We start from the raw sequence: 17500 nt of genomic DNA on the forward strand, positions 1-17500 counted from the left end.
AGGTGAAATATGTCCCTGGGAAGACGAATAAGGTAGCAGATGCATTATCAAGATATGTGTCACAAGGTGATAGTATAAATATGATAAGTCAAGAAGAAGAAAAGAAATGAAACAATGTGCAATGACGTAAAATGTACTCAACCATGCACTATACAGAGGAGCTTTCCCGGGCAAAATTTCATAAAGGAACAAGAAAGAGATGAAGATATAAGGGAACTGTTCAAATACGTTAGAAACGAAAGAAAACACAGCCAACAAGAATTAACCGAACTAGGTAGGAAGGTTGGATGTCCACAGATGCACTAACGGACATAGATGGCGTATTAAATTTGGATGTGTCACGAATATGATCCCATTTGGTCCCCCCCCCAATTTCTAGGTTGTACTGCACAAAAAGATTAGTACCTAAGAGTCTAAGAAACAAGGTCATTGAGCTAATGCACGACGATGACATGAGAGCTCACCCAGGAAGGGATGAGACAATTAGATTAATCCAAAGAACTTTCCATTGGAAGGGAATTCACAAAGATGTTAGTAATTATGTGAAGAGCTGCAATATATGCAACAGCTACAAGGGAAGAACAGACAAGGAAGTACCACTAGGGAGATATCCTATCCCACAGACTCCTTTCGAAAGAGTATCTATTGATCTTATCACAAATCTTCATACCACGAGTAAAGGGAATAAGAATATACTAGTATGTATCGACGCGCTCACGAGATATACAGAGTTGGTACCACTAACTAGTAAAAGTGCCAAGGAATGTGCAACCGCTCTCTTTGATAAGATATTTTGCAGATATTCTGCCCCACAGCTCATTATTTCTGATAATGGGACCGAGTTCAACAACTCGTTAGTTCAAGAAATTTTAAGCCAAGAAATTTGTACGCCTTTAAGGTAGAAAAGGTAGCGACACAGCCGTATCACCCAGCTAGCAATGGCTTGGTAGAAAGGAATAACAGGAAGGTTTTAGACGTATTACGTCACACAGTAGGACAGGATCCTGACTGGGACGTCAATTTACCTTTAGTCCAATTATCATTAAATGCAAGACATCATACGAGTACTCGAGCAACTCCCATAAAAGCTTTGATGGGATATGAACCCAGATTACCTTATGCATGGCTGAATCAGCCAATACAGCCTAATTACTCTGAAGATATCATGAAGATAAGAATCGGAAACTTTAAAGTAATCCACAAGCAATTGCACAAGAATTTAGAAGAAGCCCAGCAGAATATGATAGAGAAGCATCAAGAAGGATTAAGGCCTGTAGACTACAAGAAAGGGGATGAAGTCTATATAAGGAAGGAAGAAGTGGTATTAATTATAAGTTAGCCACAAAATTCACAGGACCATTACAAGGTCGTAGACGTACAAGAAACTAAGATAAAGGTTAAGAAAATGAATAGCCAAATGCCTTCCACATATGCTGAATCATTAGAAGAAGAAGAATTTTGGATAAACAAGGACAAGGTCAAGAGAACCAAAGAGGTCGAAGAATCCGAAATGACAGAGACGTCAGAAGAAATTCCAGAAGAAGGAACTAGATATAACCTAAGAAATAGAAGAGTCACTTTTCAGTGAAACAGAAGAACAAACCCATTAATTCATCCCATTATTCCCATGTATTTATTTTTGATTTCTTTATTGCTAGTTTACCTTCATCGGTCGACTTAGGAATAATCTTTTATTGTTACATTCTTACTTAAAATTAGTCGGTTTGTAGCAAGAATTTTTGAGTTACGTGCACTAACTTCAAATTTATTTTGACTTGAAGGGAAATATTTGGGTATGTAAGAAACGATTCAATGCGCAGTATAAGAATTTAAGACGTATATTAAGTTTAACCGTTCCATGAGAACATTCTTAGAAGTAAAAGAATAAATAAGACGGGTTAAGATAGACATTAAGAGATTTTTAAGATAAGAGAATTCGTTTTAGAAATGATCAAGATTTTGAAGGGGTAATTAATATACTTACTTTGTTCAAATCCATTAGATGTTGATTGATGATAACTTACTAATAAGATATTAATCGATGAAGACTCACTAACAAGATGTTAATTGATGAAGACTCATTAACAAGATAGTAGTTGTTGAAAACTTACTAACAAGATATTGATTGGTGAAAGCTTACTAATTGTTGTCACAGTAGAAGAAACCTACAAGTATTAACCACTAACCGGTTCCTTTAACCGAGCTGCCAATTTTGTTTTAGTATCAAGCAGTGAAGTTATATTGTTTAATGTACAAGGTTACTCAGAAATTACAGTAAGAATGTCCAATGAAATTTTGAATAAACACAATACACAATCTCAGTAGGAAGTCAAGGACACACTTGTTATTGCATACAAATACACAAGGATATTTTCTCCCAGGACTTGTCTCCAAACAACAGGTCGCAGCAAACAAGAAGCCATCAAGTGTCGTCAATGAAAAACGAAATTTATTTTCCATAAAGAAAGACGATATCCACCTAGATAGAATAGGACTGAGGACTGAACCAATCACGTACTGTAAACTTGGATAGTTACCATTATTTTTTGCTTCTACCATGCATTTATATAACTTTTGTGACTCAAGGGCTTATGTATGTTTAACTTTCAGTTTTTCTTGTTTTTGGTGATTTATTTTGTTTGCATTCAGTTCCATGTTTCTTAATGTGATTTACTCATATTTGAATTCAGTTTGAGGATTCTTTCAATATTACTTAATCAAGTATTTGTTCATATTCATATTCAGTTTTAATGTTTCTCTGAATGTTACTTACTCAAGAATTTACTCATGTTTACATTCACTTTTGATTGTTGCCCTTAACGTTACTTAATCAAGGATTTGCTCATGTTCACATTCACTTTTGATGTTTTTGAGTCAAAGTTTCAATATGATTTCCCAGAAGCATAAGTTAGGAGTCCTCTTGTAGGTATAATATTTGCTTCAGCTTAGATAACGCTGTCGGAGTCAGCGAGGTAGCGGGCCGAGACTGTAATAGTGTGGCACAGTGTCGTTATTCCAAAAGACAATAACTTAATAATACTTAAGAAAAAGGCACGAAACGGATAATAAGGAAGAAAGGGAAAGGGAATAATAAGATAATGATTTTTCTTAGCGAAGGGATTTTGTTACTCAAAACATTAGGCTTTTAGCCATTAGACATCTGGTTTTCATCTCCCCCAAAAAGCCTCTGTCCGTACCAGCGATTAGTGACCAGCGATATCGCCCAGGCATCTTCGAGAAATTGGAAACTACTCTCATTAGCGCCTATGACTAATCGCCGTTCCCTTCGTGAACAGGTCAGAGAGAGCCATCTGGCATACGTTAAAAAGGAATTCTATGACCCGTTGTTAGAAAGAGGGAAGTACCAAATTCTTAAAAGCTCCACCCTCCCAAAGGTAGGCCTCTAGTATCGACGAATCAAAAGCCATGAGTGTTGGTCATAAGACAGCCCAAAAGGGGTATCAACGAATGACCTATGAGGTTACCAAGGGATACGCCCCTAAGAAGCCAGGACATGAAGAAGGAGGCGTATACAAATTCAAAGCCTACAAATTACTGTAGAGACCTGACAGGAAGGCGGTCTTGTATAATGTTTGCAGCCACTAAGGCACAAGAAGTCTTTCAGAAAATGCCACACCCAGTCAAAATCCAAAAATCCAAAGGCGGGGCTAAGGAGATTTCAACTGAACAAAAAGGCGAGACAGAGAGAGAGCAGGCAGAAAAGGGAGCAGAGAAAAAAGGGGAACCAGAGAGCCAAGAGAGAGAACAACCGGGGAGCCTGAGGGGAGAACTGCAGTGGCATGGCCGTGAAACAGAGAAAGACAGAAGAATCCCCAGAAGAAGAACAGGTGCAAAAGTGTGGTGTGCGAAGCAATCAAGACAGTGAAAGTGACAATCAATACTCAGTAAAATTCCCTTGTGCCTATAGACTCGTAATTACAACAAGTGCCAATTAAGTTTTATCAGTCCAAGAGCCCAGTAACTCAGAAGGTGGAAAACATGTGTAAGAACCCCTAACGAAGAATAAACTTAATGCAAAGAAACATATCAATTAATTTCTCATCCTAACAGAACCCCTTTACCTAATTCTCCAAAGTATAGCCTCCAGTGTCGGCACACGTTACCTTAGCTGTGACCAAAAAAGTTAGTAGTCTGTGCAAAGAAAGTAAAGTACGTCACATATATATATTATATATATGTGTGTGTGTGTGTATATATATATATATATATATATGTGTGTGTGTGTGTGTATATATATATATATATAGTGTGTGTGTGTGTATATATTATATATGTGTGTGTGTGTATATATATATATATGTGTGTGTGTGTGTGTGTTGTATATATATATATATGTGTGTGTGTGTGTGTATATATATATATATGTGTGTGTGTGTGTGTGTGTATATATATAATGTGTGTGTGTGTATATATATATATATATATATATATATATGTGTGTGTGTGTGTATATATATATATATGATGTGTGTGTGTGTATATATATATATATGTGTGTGTGTGTGTATATATATATTATATGTGTGTGTGTGTGTATATATATATATATGTGTGTGTGTGTGTGTGTATATATATATATATATGTGTGTGTGTATATATATATATATGTGTGTGTGTGTGTGTGTGTATATATATATATATATGTGTGTGTATATATATATATATATATGTGTGTGTGTGTATATATATAATATATGTGTGTGTGTGTATATATATATATATATATATATAGTGTGTATATATATATATATATGTGTGTATATATATATATATCTCAGCTGTTATCCCTTAAAAATACACAGTTTGCACTGGAGCTCATGTTAACTGATCGTCAAAGTTAGTAGCTAAATTTATATTCGATTTAGCCTGTAGGTATTTTGGAAATTATTAAAAGAAAGATGATTCATTAAGCTGACTTAGTTTGTGGGTTTATGTCCAGCATATAGACTGTTCCCGACCTTTGAGGTTTCTATCTTTAGTGTGCAAGGGTTTAAGAAGCTGAAGATAATTCCAGAAAATTCTAATCGTTCGAGAAAGAAAAGAAATGAAGTTGATAAATGTGACTGCACCGTTCAGTGGGAGTTCATTTATAGTTAAGTTTCCCCGAACAAAAGTGAGTCCCCATGAGTGGAATAAGAGTGAAATATAATATTCCTAAACTCGACTTTGGTACGACTGACTCTGTTGAAGGAATAGCTAGTTAATATAGTCCTAAGATGATTTTACAGTGATATTAATTATAATAACTAACGAGTTACTCTTACACTGGTACAAATGGCGGTGCTACTAAGGCTTATCCTAGGTCTAGACCTTGGGCTTATCTGCGTGTCACCTACTCCCGCGTGGTAGTACTAAACATGGCGGAAGCTCCTTAGGACGCTGTCTTTAGTACCAGATCCCGGGGGATCAAAGTATCATAAACATCCATTTCTACTTTGTGTTGTCGACAAATTATTATATTTATATAAACGTTATCTTCGTGCGGCCGTCGTCTTTAACCATACGGTGTTTAGTACTAACACCTCGGAGTAGAAAACGAGCCAAAAAGCACCACCGAGGTCCCTTTAAACTCCAGATGAGTAATTAAACTTTATTTACGAACATGTCAATTAGTGGCACCTTTCATTCAATAAATAGGATAACGGGGACATCAGCGAAGTCCTTAACAAGAGCGCAGGATTAACCTTCAAGCAGCCGAAACTTATCTGAAAGTAAGAGAAAATTGCTATGTGAATTATGCTGTGAAATATTATTATAATTAGCTCTGATTTTTGTTAGACAAACTACTGAAAAGTTAGTGGTTACATAGATGAAGTGAGAACGCTTTTTTCCCCCCTTTTTTTTGTCTTAGAATTTTTTTTCAAATTTTCAGTAATGTGATAAATGCTTGTGGAATAAGATTAACGTCAGAATTACCGAGGAAAGCTCAAATTACCTCTAGACTAATAACCTCCGTCGGTGCGCTCATAAGGAAGAGCCACGGGGGTTGGGGGAGTGGGCAGGTGGTCCCCGACGGGCACGTACCCTTGGGCACCGGCGGAGAAGGTCAGGACGATGGGGATGCCCTCAGGAGCGGTGTAGCTGAGTATTAGAATTTCATTATTATTGTGATTCATTGTACCTTTATATCATTATACTGAGTGAATTTTTTCTTTATTATAATAAGTTACTGATACAAGTTTTATTTTATTGATTTACCATATTCATTTTAATTGTTAAGATTTTTTTATTTTTAAGAATAAGCTCGACTTTCTTGTTCACATACAGGAAGCCACGAAGTTCTGTTTAACATACAGGTCGCCATACCCTGGGAATCATTAGCTCTAAAGGGGACTTATAATTAATTGATCAGGGCTTCGTCCCCAGGCTGGATTTGAACCGTTGCCTGGTTTACAAACGAAAGACAGTTAGTTGGCTTTGAGTTTTATCTGTTGTTATTATTGATTTATTGATTGATTTATTTTTATTTGTTTATTTTATTTCTATTTATTTTTTGCTATGGTGACCCCTGCAGTTGCTTAAATCAGGATTTTAAAGAAAGACCTATCGTGTGGCATCCTAGGGGTAAATAAATATTCTACCCATCCTGTCATACCCCAGGAGTGAATAAGTATCCTACACATCCTGGCAAATGCTACGAGCAAATATCCTTCCTTACCTCCAGCTTCCTTCAGACTCCTGTCCGTCGTTCTGCCTTCCGGCCTCGTGCCTCTTGATGCCGTTTCCGGTCTCGAAGTCGAAGGTGTACTCGCCGTAGGCGTTCTGGGTTCGGTCGTCCTTCAGGATCGGAATGGGCGTCTTGTAGGAATCGGCCACCACCACGCCCACTAGGCAGGCCAACTGGGGAAATCGTTTTAGGTGAATCATTGCTGATGTTTGAACCCTGCTATGTATTTCAGGGACCGCTACAGTCATCGTTTTTCTCAAATCTCTTTCAAACAAATTATTTGATCGAAATGGTACTTTAACACAGTGTACAAGACACCGCGCCCTAATTTTTGGTAATATAGCGCATTATCAAATGGTGTTAGTTACGGTGTTTACTCTTGACTTAACAAGGTGTTGCCAAGCATTGCTAACCTATGCTTTCGAACGTGCTTTACTCCCGTCCCGTCCCTCCCTACCTCCCTATACCTCCCTCACTCTTTACCTCCTCATCCCTCCCTCAACCCACTTTCCTGGCCTTCCCGTATCCCTCTCGGCCCCCGCCCCTTTCCTGCCTATTATATCAAGTGAACTAGAATGGTTCATATAATTACTATTGTATTTTCTTGAATTATATAAATGGGAATAGGCTAAAGAGCATATGACTTATGACCGTCACCCTGTCACCATGGTCTCCCCACTAACCCTAAATGCTCAGCAGGGGAATTGCCGAAAAGGAGAGAGAAAAAATATAGAAAATGGGTATAATTTGGGCGAAACTACTATCACAATATAATTGTATATCTGTTTCTCTATTCATATCACACTGTCATTTCGTGAGTTGAGTTTCATGCCTTTTGAATAATATTACTTATCGTTAATGTAAGTGTCGACCAGAACCTTTGTTGCTTTAATGACAAGAACAGCAGGTGTAGAAAAGGTACTGTCTGCCAGTCATAGTCTCTCTCTCTCTCTCTCTCTCTCTCTCTCTCTCTCTCTCTCTCTCTCAACTCAGGTTGTAATGAATATACCAGTGGCAAGCTAAAAGAAATGTAATAGAACCACACATTCTTGCGATTTATCCATTTTCACCTTTTAATATTAGAAAGGCACCCAGTTGGATAAACTATAACAAAGCTTTGAAGCAGCTCTCTCTCTCTCTCTCTCTCTCTCTCTCTCTCTCTCTCATGCGTGATAACACTAGTACTGAACTTCCCTTACTGTTACCGTTGGAGGGGTACTAATCCCCAACGGTGCGAGCTCCATTACAACCTAACATTACACCATCGCCAACTTATCCCAAACACATCGCAAACGAGTTGAATATACAAGTCAGTGACATGTAGGTGGTTGTAACCGGTGTTTCTTACCACCATAAAGCATATATATCACATGTTTACAACATGTGATATTTATGCGATAAATTTCTAACATTATATCGACATGCTTTAGTGTTGTGTGGTGAACTCGCCCCGTGACAAGTGAGTCAGCAGTTCTTACAGAAACAACTCTAGGACTAATATATATATATATATAATATATAATATATATATATATATATTATATATATATATATTGTATATATATATATGTATTATATATTATATTATATATATATATAATTATTCAATATATATTATATATATATCTAATATATTTTTTTTTGTTGGTAAGCAGATAATTGTGGTTCAAGAGGTTTTAAGAAATATGTGTGGTTATGTTTGGAGTTTGTCAGGTTAGGCCGATCCCGCACTGTAACCAGAAATTGTCCGTCCTGTTCTGCTTTTATTGATTGATTGTTATTGTGCTCAAGTCTCTCCTTCCCAGGGATATTTGGGTATCAAACTGGGTATTGTTTATATTAGTACTTACATGGTTATTTGTAGAGATGTATAAAAACTACCATTTTTAATCGTTGTTCGATCTTGTTAGTCTTCTCATAGCCATGTGTGTGTCAGTTCGTGATATTGCAAATACCTCTCTCTCTCTCTCTCTCTCTCTCTCTCTCTCTCTCTCTCTCTCTCTCTCTCTCTCTCTCTCAGAAGGCTTATTCCTTAAAATTTACAGAATGTATACTCATTCCATTCCTCGAATACTTTAAGTTAATATACATCTGAGGTGCAGAAAACTCCAAATTGTCGTTGAAACTTTATTTACACGATGATATGAGAAATGGAACTTCTCATATGATAATAAATAGAGCGAGAAAATAAATAGTTTTGGAAATAAATAGTTCGCGAGGAATCAAAGTCAATAATTTCAGGTTTAGAATCTTGGAAATATTTAGAGAGTAATTGGCCAGTCCAAGTAGGATTACTGTAGCCACAATAGAAGATAATTTTGATGTTCTGATGTTTTTTAAATGTTATAAATAAATGGTTGTAATTTTGCTTTTGTATAAGATTGGAACCTGTACATGAAAAGTGTGCAGGAGATAATCTCGCCTTCCAGAGATCATTCCAGAGACCATTCCAGTGTCGTAATTATCGTTTGGAATAATGACCTCCATCGGTGCGTTGATAAGGAAGAGCCACGGGGGTAGGGGCCGAGTGGCAGGGGGCAGTGGGCAGGTGGTCCCCGACGGGACGGGCACGTATAGCCCTCGGGCACCGGCGGAGAAGGTCAGCACGATGGGGATGCCCTCAGGACCGGTGTAGCTGAAGAGATACAACAGACGTTAAAGTTCTATTGACATTCACAAACACGAAGTATTAATCAGAATAAAATCACGATTTCTTTATTGATCAGAGTATCCTTATTCGTAGGACCTTTCGAAGGGCCTCACCTTCCTTCCCCAAAGCCTTACCTGCGAAGAGCCTCTCATTCCTTCTCTGAAAGACCTCTGATACCTCTGGAGGACCTGTGATTCCTTCCTTACCTCTAGAGGACCTCTGATTCTTTCCTTACCTCTGAAGGACTTCAGATTCCTTCCTTACCTCTGGAGGACCCCTGATTCCTTCCTTACCTCTGGAGGACCCCTGATTCTTTCCTTCCCTCTTAAGGACCCCTCAATCTTTCCTTCCCTCCTTACCTCCAGCCTCCTTCAGACTCCTGTCCGTCGTTCTGCCTTCCGGCCTCGTGCCTCTTGATGCCGTTTCCGGTCTCGAAGTCTAAGGTGTACTCGCCGTAGGCGTTCTGGGTTCGGTCGTCCTTCAGGATCGGGATGGGCGTCTTGTAGGAGTCGGCCACCACCACGCCCACTAGGCAGGCCAACTGGGGAAATCGTTTTAGGTGAATCATTGCTGATGTTTGAACCCTACTATGTATTTCAGGGACCGCTATAGTCATCGTTTTTCTCAAATATCTTTCAAACAAATTATTTGATCGAAATGGTACTTTAACATAGTGTACAAGATACCTCGCCCTAATTTTTGGTAATATAGCGCATTATCAAATGGTGTTAGTTACGGTGTTTACTTTTGACTTACAAGGTGTTGCCAAGCATTGCCAACCTATGCTTTCGAACGTGCCTTACTGCCATCCCGTCCCTCCCTACCTCCCTCCCTCACACTTTACCTCCTCATCCCTCCCTCAACCCACTTTCCTGGCCTTCCCGTCTCCCTCTCGGCCCCCGCCCCTTTCCTGCCTATTATATCAAGTGAACTAGAATCGTTCTTATAATTATTATTGTATTTTCTTGAATTATATAAATGGGAGTATAGGCTAAAGAGCATATGACTTATGACAGTCACCCTGTCACCACTGTCTCCCAACTAACCCTAAATGCTCAGCAGGGGAATTGCCGAAAAGGAGAGAGAAAAAATATAGAAAATGGGTATAATTTGGGCGAAACTACTATCACAATATAATTGTATATCTGTTTCTCTATTCATATCACACTGTCATTTCGTGAGTTGAGTTTCATGCCTTTTGAATAATATTACTTATCGTTAATGTAAGTGTTACCTATTACCCTTTTATCAAGCATTTAACTTTGTTTAGTTTTGTTACAAAGATGGTAAACAATTTTCGCCTCATTCATAATCAGTTAAGAAATCTGTTTTCTTATGTCTATTTTGTAGCATCGTAAACTATCATTATCGAAGAGTCGCTCGATTTTTATTCCTTGACGGCAACAGACCAAAAATGCTGGTATATATATTTATCAATAGATTTCATGACTTAGTATATAATCTGAATACACTTGTTGCTTATGAATTTGAATGATAGGAATTCTCAAGTCTACCCTAGTTCAAAAGTGCATCTTGAAGAAAACGGACATGTTAACTTAATTATTAACCCGTGATAATCTGGTAGCCAAAATTAAATGACGACAACCCAGTATATAATTAACACTATTATTTAGTGGTAAAGGAATTATGAAATAGCTCGCTCTCTCTCTCTCTCTCTCTCTCTCTCTCGCGCGCGCGCGCGCGTGTACTAAGTATTATCATAGGTTGAAAAGAGATGAAAACAATTGAGAATTTCACAGGAACTTTACTTAGTCTTTTTCACTATTAAGGGACGAATCATCTTCGTTATCACTGTCGATGGTGATAATTACGGGATCTACAGGTTTGTGGATGTTATCTGTGGACCAGTATTCATCCTCGAAGGCTCTGGACCATATCACTTTTCTATTGAGATTGTTCCTTAACCTATTGTTAGCTTTCTCCATTTTTATAATAAGTCTTATTGCAAATGCATTTCTGCAACGACGCAATAAAGTAACATGGCGGCCATGACAGCGATGAAAAATCCGTCTTCATCGATTACGCAGTGAATACTTAGTGTTAGTAAGTGCTGCAGCCGACAGACAGGCACCCCTTGGCATTACAGTATTAATACCTGACACGCCGAGGATACTATAAACAATACATTGGGAAAAATTAACCATTATTGTGATTATTCTGTCAAACCTCCCTATACTCTTCAATATGAACTCTCCAATTATCTGCTGGTATTGAAAAATATCATGGAAAACGGCATTTTATTCCATTACATAGAGATATTAGTGGGAGATATGAGAAAAACAGCGGTAAAGGAATAGTGAGAGAAAGGGAGGGAGAGGGAAGAGATGAGGGACAGCAGACGTTCGAATTTGTAAACGAGACCTGCTAACTCTTACGACTTTGTCTTTAAAAGTCAAGAGTAAACACTTTTAACTAACACCATTTGACAATGAACTATGTTACCAGAGATTAAGGCGAGGCGTCTTGTACACTGTGTTAAAAAGTGCCATTTCAATCAAATAATTAGTTTTAACGATTTTTGAGAAAAACAATGACTCGCTGTCCCTGAAATGCATGGTAGCGAGACGTCATTAACAGAAGGTGGTAGAAAACATTTTTTTTTATTAAATTAAATAATCAGAATTAATATAAATAATTGAGAATTAGTAATGGCTAATTTAATGAAAATGAATTTACAATGACAGGGTGCTGTTAATAACTCCATTACGAAACACAGCTAATTTTACGCAACAATAAAAAAACACTAGTTGTAATGACTCTCGACCAACAACATAGTTCTATTGAAGATCATCAACAATAACTACAACTTCCACAACCACTTTTTCCAACAATCTCGGTTTTCACTTACGTTGACGAAGAGACGGTTGTTCATGGTTGAGTGAACTGTTTTTCTCAGGACGTCACTCAGGAACTGATGTCTCGGTTGAGTCGCGTCCCTCCTTATATAGCTCGGGAATCTCTCTCTCTCTCTCTCTCTCTCTCTCTCTCTCTCTCTCTCTCTCTCTGCCTTTTTCTTCTTCCTTTTCTTTTCTGTAGGTCAAGGAGAATAAAGCTCCTTCGGCCACGCCCTTCGTTCGTTGGTTGAGAGAGTCTCATCTTCCTGATACACTAGTGCCTCACTCGGTTTGCTATTAAGGGAGGCCTGTTCCCCCTGTCTAGTAAGAGAACGAAAAGTATGGATGACTTTCCTATTAAGGAATCATCCCTTAAGCCCCTGTTGACGTAAGCAAGGTATTATGTGCGCAGTTGTCAATAGACTGTTGTGAAATGTAAGTTCGGTATTAGGAGATAAATATAGACGATGATAAGTATTTCGTAAAAGCTTTTACTAATATGTAATTGAGACTGGAAGATGTCGACTTGGTAAACCATGTACGAGTCTCTCTCTCTCTCTCCTCTCTCTCTCTCTCTCTCTGTCAATATCTTAGAGCTTCGGCATAGGCTGACTTCAAGAGTTTCATTCATTTGTTTGGTTTCATGTACTACAACCCTCCCCAGGGATGATTCCCTCTCTGGCCGACCCTCGTACGTTTTGTAAATAAACTGTTGATTATATTTTACTTAAGAAGCAACACAGTCGTGTTCTAGTCCACATACGAAGCTTGATAACTTGGTACTTCTGAATCTCCAACTTCATTTGGCCACGTTTAGCAAAATTCATTGTTTTTACAACTACCGCTCATTAAATATTTTAAAGTTACCAGTGACAGTTAAGTTATCGAGTAACTTGTAAGAAATGAAGCCACTAGTACTGGGAGAACATTGAACAGTATGGTACAGTAAGGGAATTCATACAGAGGAATTGAAAGTGATGGTCAGTTTGATATCTTTATTAGATATGTATTGGGATTATTCGAGTCGTAGTCGAACTGGAAGGGAATTCATACAGAGGAATTGAAAGTGATGGTCAGTTTGATATCTTTATTAGATATGTATTGGGATTATTCGAGTCGTAGTCGAACTGGAATGTAACAACAGTAACTGGCCTTTTAACTCGAGAAATACCAAGCTGTTCCCGAGGGGCAGTTTCTGTGTAGGGTCTCTTCTGTTACCAATCTTGTTTTATACGTTCCATGCCCGAGTCGTTAGATCTACGTAGATGTTCAGGGTAGACATTTTAATTTTCGGTTTGGGCCATATTTCTAGATCAAACTTCAGATTCCTGATGTTTATAATGATGTGATTGCATCCTTCGAAATTTATGAAAGAAATGAAGTTCTAAGGATGACATGCACTTTCCTCTGGCAAAATCACTGTTTGTCTCTTTCTCTTCTTGGAAAGTTCTTGAGGTGCTCTTCCTCAAACTTCTCTCTACTCGATCTTATATATGCACGAAATATAAATATAAACATGAAAATGGGAACTTAAGTATAGATTATCAATAATCCTTACAAAATTATTACCATTCTCGTGTTTTTGTAAATAAAAAAAAAGCAAATGAATTGAAACAATAGTTGGAACTGTGGTGCTCGGCAGTTCTAATTTTGCTAGCAGATTGTTAATGTCGTAGGCAGCCCGCGCGCAAAGGGGAGGGAGGCCCTGTGGCACTGCCCTTTCGAGCAGTGTTAGTCTAACTGTCGTAGGGAGAAGGTGTGTTTTGAAATTCGTCAAAGCTTAATCAATATGTACTTTTAGTGATAGTGATCAAATTAGGTGATGCAGAATAGTCAACTCAGTGGTGAGTTGCAGTAAATGGAAAAAAAATAATAACCACAATAATGTCATGAGTAAAATTCAAAATAGTAGATTTTGGAAGCGGTTCTGCTGCCTCTCTCTCTCTCTCTCTCTCTCTCTCTCTCTCTCTCTCTCTCTCTCTCTCTCTCTCGCTGAGGGAGAGAGAATGTGGATATCAAGGAATTAAAAAAAAATTCTGTAATAAACAGCATCCCTATGAATGATACCCAGGAGCCGCCACTGGTAAGACGCTTTCATATGTGAATAGTAACTCTGTTGGTCACGAAGTTATTGTATCAACGGTGTCTTTTTGCTCGTTCATTTAGTGATCACTTATGCAAGTGTCGACCAGAACCTTTGTTGCTTTAATGACAAGAACAGCAGGTGTAGAAAAGGTACTGTCTGCCAGTCATAGTCTCTCTCTCTCTCTCTCTCTCTCTCTCTCTCTCTCTCTCTCTCTCTCTCTCTCTCTCTCTCTCTCTCTCTCAACTCAGGTTGTAATGAATATACCAGTGGCCAGCTAAAAGAAATGCAATAGGACCACACATTCTTGCGATTTATCTATTTTTACCTTTTAATATTAGAAAGGCACCCAGTTGGATAAACTATAACAAAGCTTTGAAGCACCTCTCTCTCTCTCTCTCTCTCTCTCTCTCTCTCTCTCTCTCTCTCTCTCTCTCTCTAATGGATGATAACACTAGTACTGAACTTCCCTTACTGTTACCGTTGGAGGGGTACTAATCCCCAACGGTGCAAGCTCCATTACAACCTAACATAACACCATCGCCAACTTATCCCACACACATCGCAAACGAGTTGAATACAAGTCAGTGACATGTAGGTGATTGTAACCGGTGTTTCTTACCACCATAAAGCATAAATATCACATGTTTACAGCATGTGATATTTATGCGATAAATTTCTAACATTATATCGACATGTTTTAGAATAGTGTGGTGGACTCGCCCCGTGACAAGTGAGTCAGCAGTCTTACCAAAACAATTCTTACAGAAAACAAAATTAAAAAACAAAATTATAGGGACGTGATTTATATATATATATATATATATTTATAATTTATAATTATTCAATATATATATAGATATATATATATATATATTTTATATATATATTTCGAACACATACCTCAAAATGCAATAAGATTCCTATGGAAAAAACACATTTCTCTATCCTTACCTCAACAACCCAAGCATCCTTTTTTCTAACAACACTTGAGTCACTTTACATTAAAACACCTATCGCCTAATTAAACAATTACCGTCTCTGCCCACTCCCCTTTCGTTGGCCTGAAGTGTAGTTTGGTCGGTCCTCACGTTTTCTAGTCATTCTGCTCTGTTCTCTGGAAACTGAGGTAGTCTTTTAATACTTTATAAGCTTCTTTTAATAATTCATATTTTTGGATTGTACTTTTTACTTTTTTTATTTTACTGTTTTTTAAAAAGAATTTTTATTTTATTCCAGACTGATGAGGTGCCAATGTTTTGGGGTGGGGCACGAAACGTCTCTAATAAAACTGATCATGTAAGCTGTTTGTCTTGTTGCTGGAAACCCCTGTTGGAATGTGTAGTGTCGCCCGCTGTCGTCATAATATAATATATATATATATATATATATATATATATATATAATTTCTGGTAAGCAGATAATTGTGTTTCAAGAGGTTTTAAGAAATATTTCTGGTTATGTTTGGAGTTTGTCAGGTTAGGCCGATCCCGCACTGTAACCAGAAATTGTCCGTCCTGTTCTGCTTTTATTGATTGATTGTTATTGTGCTCAAGTCTCTCCTTCCCAGGGATATTTGGGTATCAAACTGGGTATTGTTTATATTAGTACTTACATGGTTATTTGTAGAGGTGTATAAAAATTACCATCGTTAATCGTTGTTCGATCTTGTTAGTCTTCTCACAGCCATGTGTGTGTCAGTTCGTGATATTGCAAATACCTCTCTCTCTCTCTCTCTCTCTCTCTCTCTCTCTCTCTCTCCTCTCTCTCTCTCTCTCTCAGAGGGGGAGAGAAGGCTTATTCCTTAAAATTTACAGAATATATACTCATTCCATTCCTCGAATACTCAAGTTAATATACATCTGAGGTGTAGAAAACTCCAAATTGTCGTTGAAACTTTATTTACACGATGATATGAGAAATGGAACTTCTCATATGATAATAAATAGAGCGAGAAAATAAATAGTTTCAGACAGAAATAGTTAATGAGGAATCTGAAAGTCAATCGTTTCAGGTTTAGTCTCTTGGTGATATATATAGTGTAATTGGCCAGTCCAAGAAAGAATACTGTAGGCAGAAGAGTAGATAATTTTGATGTTCTGAAGTTTTTTAAATGTTATAAATAAATGGATGTAATTCTGCTTTAGTACAAGTTTGGGACTTGTACATGGAAAGTGTGCAGGAGATAATCTCGCCTTCCAGAGATCATTCCAGAGACCATTCCAGTGTCGTAATTATCGTTTGGAATAATGACCTCCATCGGTGCGTTGATAAGGAAGAGCCACGGGGGTAGGGGGAGTGGGCAGGTGGTCCCCGACGGGCACGTAGCCCTGGGCACCGGCGGAGAAGGTCAGCACGATAGGGATGCCCTCAGGACCGGTGTAGCTGAAGAGATACAACAGACGTTTAAGTTCTATTGACATTCACAAAACACAAGTATTTAATCCAGAATAAAATCACGATTTCTTTATTGATCAGAGTATCCTTATTCGTAGGACCTTTCGAAGGACCTCGCCTTCCTTTCCCAAATCCCTACCAGTGAAGGGCCTGTCATTCCTTAGCTCTGAAAGACCTCTGATACCTCTGAAGGACCTGTGATTACTTCCTTACCTCTAGACTAGAGGACCTCTGATTCTTTCCTTACCTCTGAAGGATTTCAGATTCCTTCCTTACCTCTGAAGGACCTCTCATTCTTTCCTTCCTTCCTTACCTCCAGCCTCCCTCAGACTCCTGTCCGTCGTTCTGCCTTCCGGCCTCGTGCCTCTTGATGCCGTTTCCGGTCTCGAAGTCGAAGGTGTACTCGCCGTAGGCGTTCTGGGTTCGGTCGTCCTTCAGGATCGGGATGGGCGTCTTGTAGGAGTCGGCCACCACCACGCCCACTAGGCAGGCCAACTGGGGAAATCGTTTTAGGTGAATAATTACTGATGTTTGAACCCTAGTGGGATGTCATTGACAGAAAGTGGTAATTTTTGTTAATATAATCGGAGTAAAGGATCCAAATATGGGAGAATTATAACGGTTAAAATTAATGGAACAACAAAATATAAATTTATAATAAGCTGTTGTTAGTAACTCTGTTACTAAACATTAAGTTAATATTAAATGATTTTTTTTAATAAAATCATCAGCATTAAGGATCCAAATAAAGGAGAATCAGTAATGTCTAATTTAATAAAAATTAAAAATCAATGTACAATAAGCTGCTGTTAATAACTCCATCACGA

At 38.1% G+C, this 17500-nt stretch overlaps 2 long non-coding RNA genes across 2 annotated transcripts in view; one reads left to right on the top strand and one right to left on the bottom strand.

Annotated features, from left to right (window-relative positions):
* The window catches only part of LOC135209266 (uncharacterized), a 151266-nt gene that overhangs the window by 11058 nt on the left and 122708 nt on the right, over positions 1 to 17500 (top strand). The gene's annotated exons all lie outside the window — the stretch shown is intronic.
* On the bottom strand, positions 9271 to 12281 carry LOC135208993 (uncharacterized). The gene is made up of 3 exons (XR_010313275.1): positions 12208 to 12281; positions 9698 to 9879; positions 9271 to 9323 (listed from the first exon to the last, which is right to left on the bottom strand). It is a non-coding gene; the product is annotated as an uncharacterized LOC135208993 (long non-coding RNA).

Source organism: Macrobrachium nipponense, chromosome 37 (assembly GCF_015104395.2).
Source record: "Macrobrachium nipponense isolate FS-2020 chromosome 37, ASM1510439v2, whole genome shotgun sequence".
NCBI lineage: Eukaryota > Metazoa > Arthropoda > Malacostraca > Decapoda > Palaemonidae > Macrobrachium > Macrobrachium nipponense.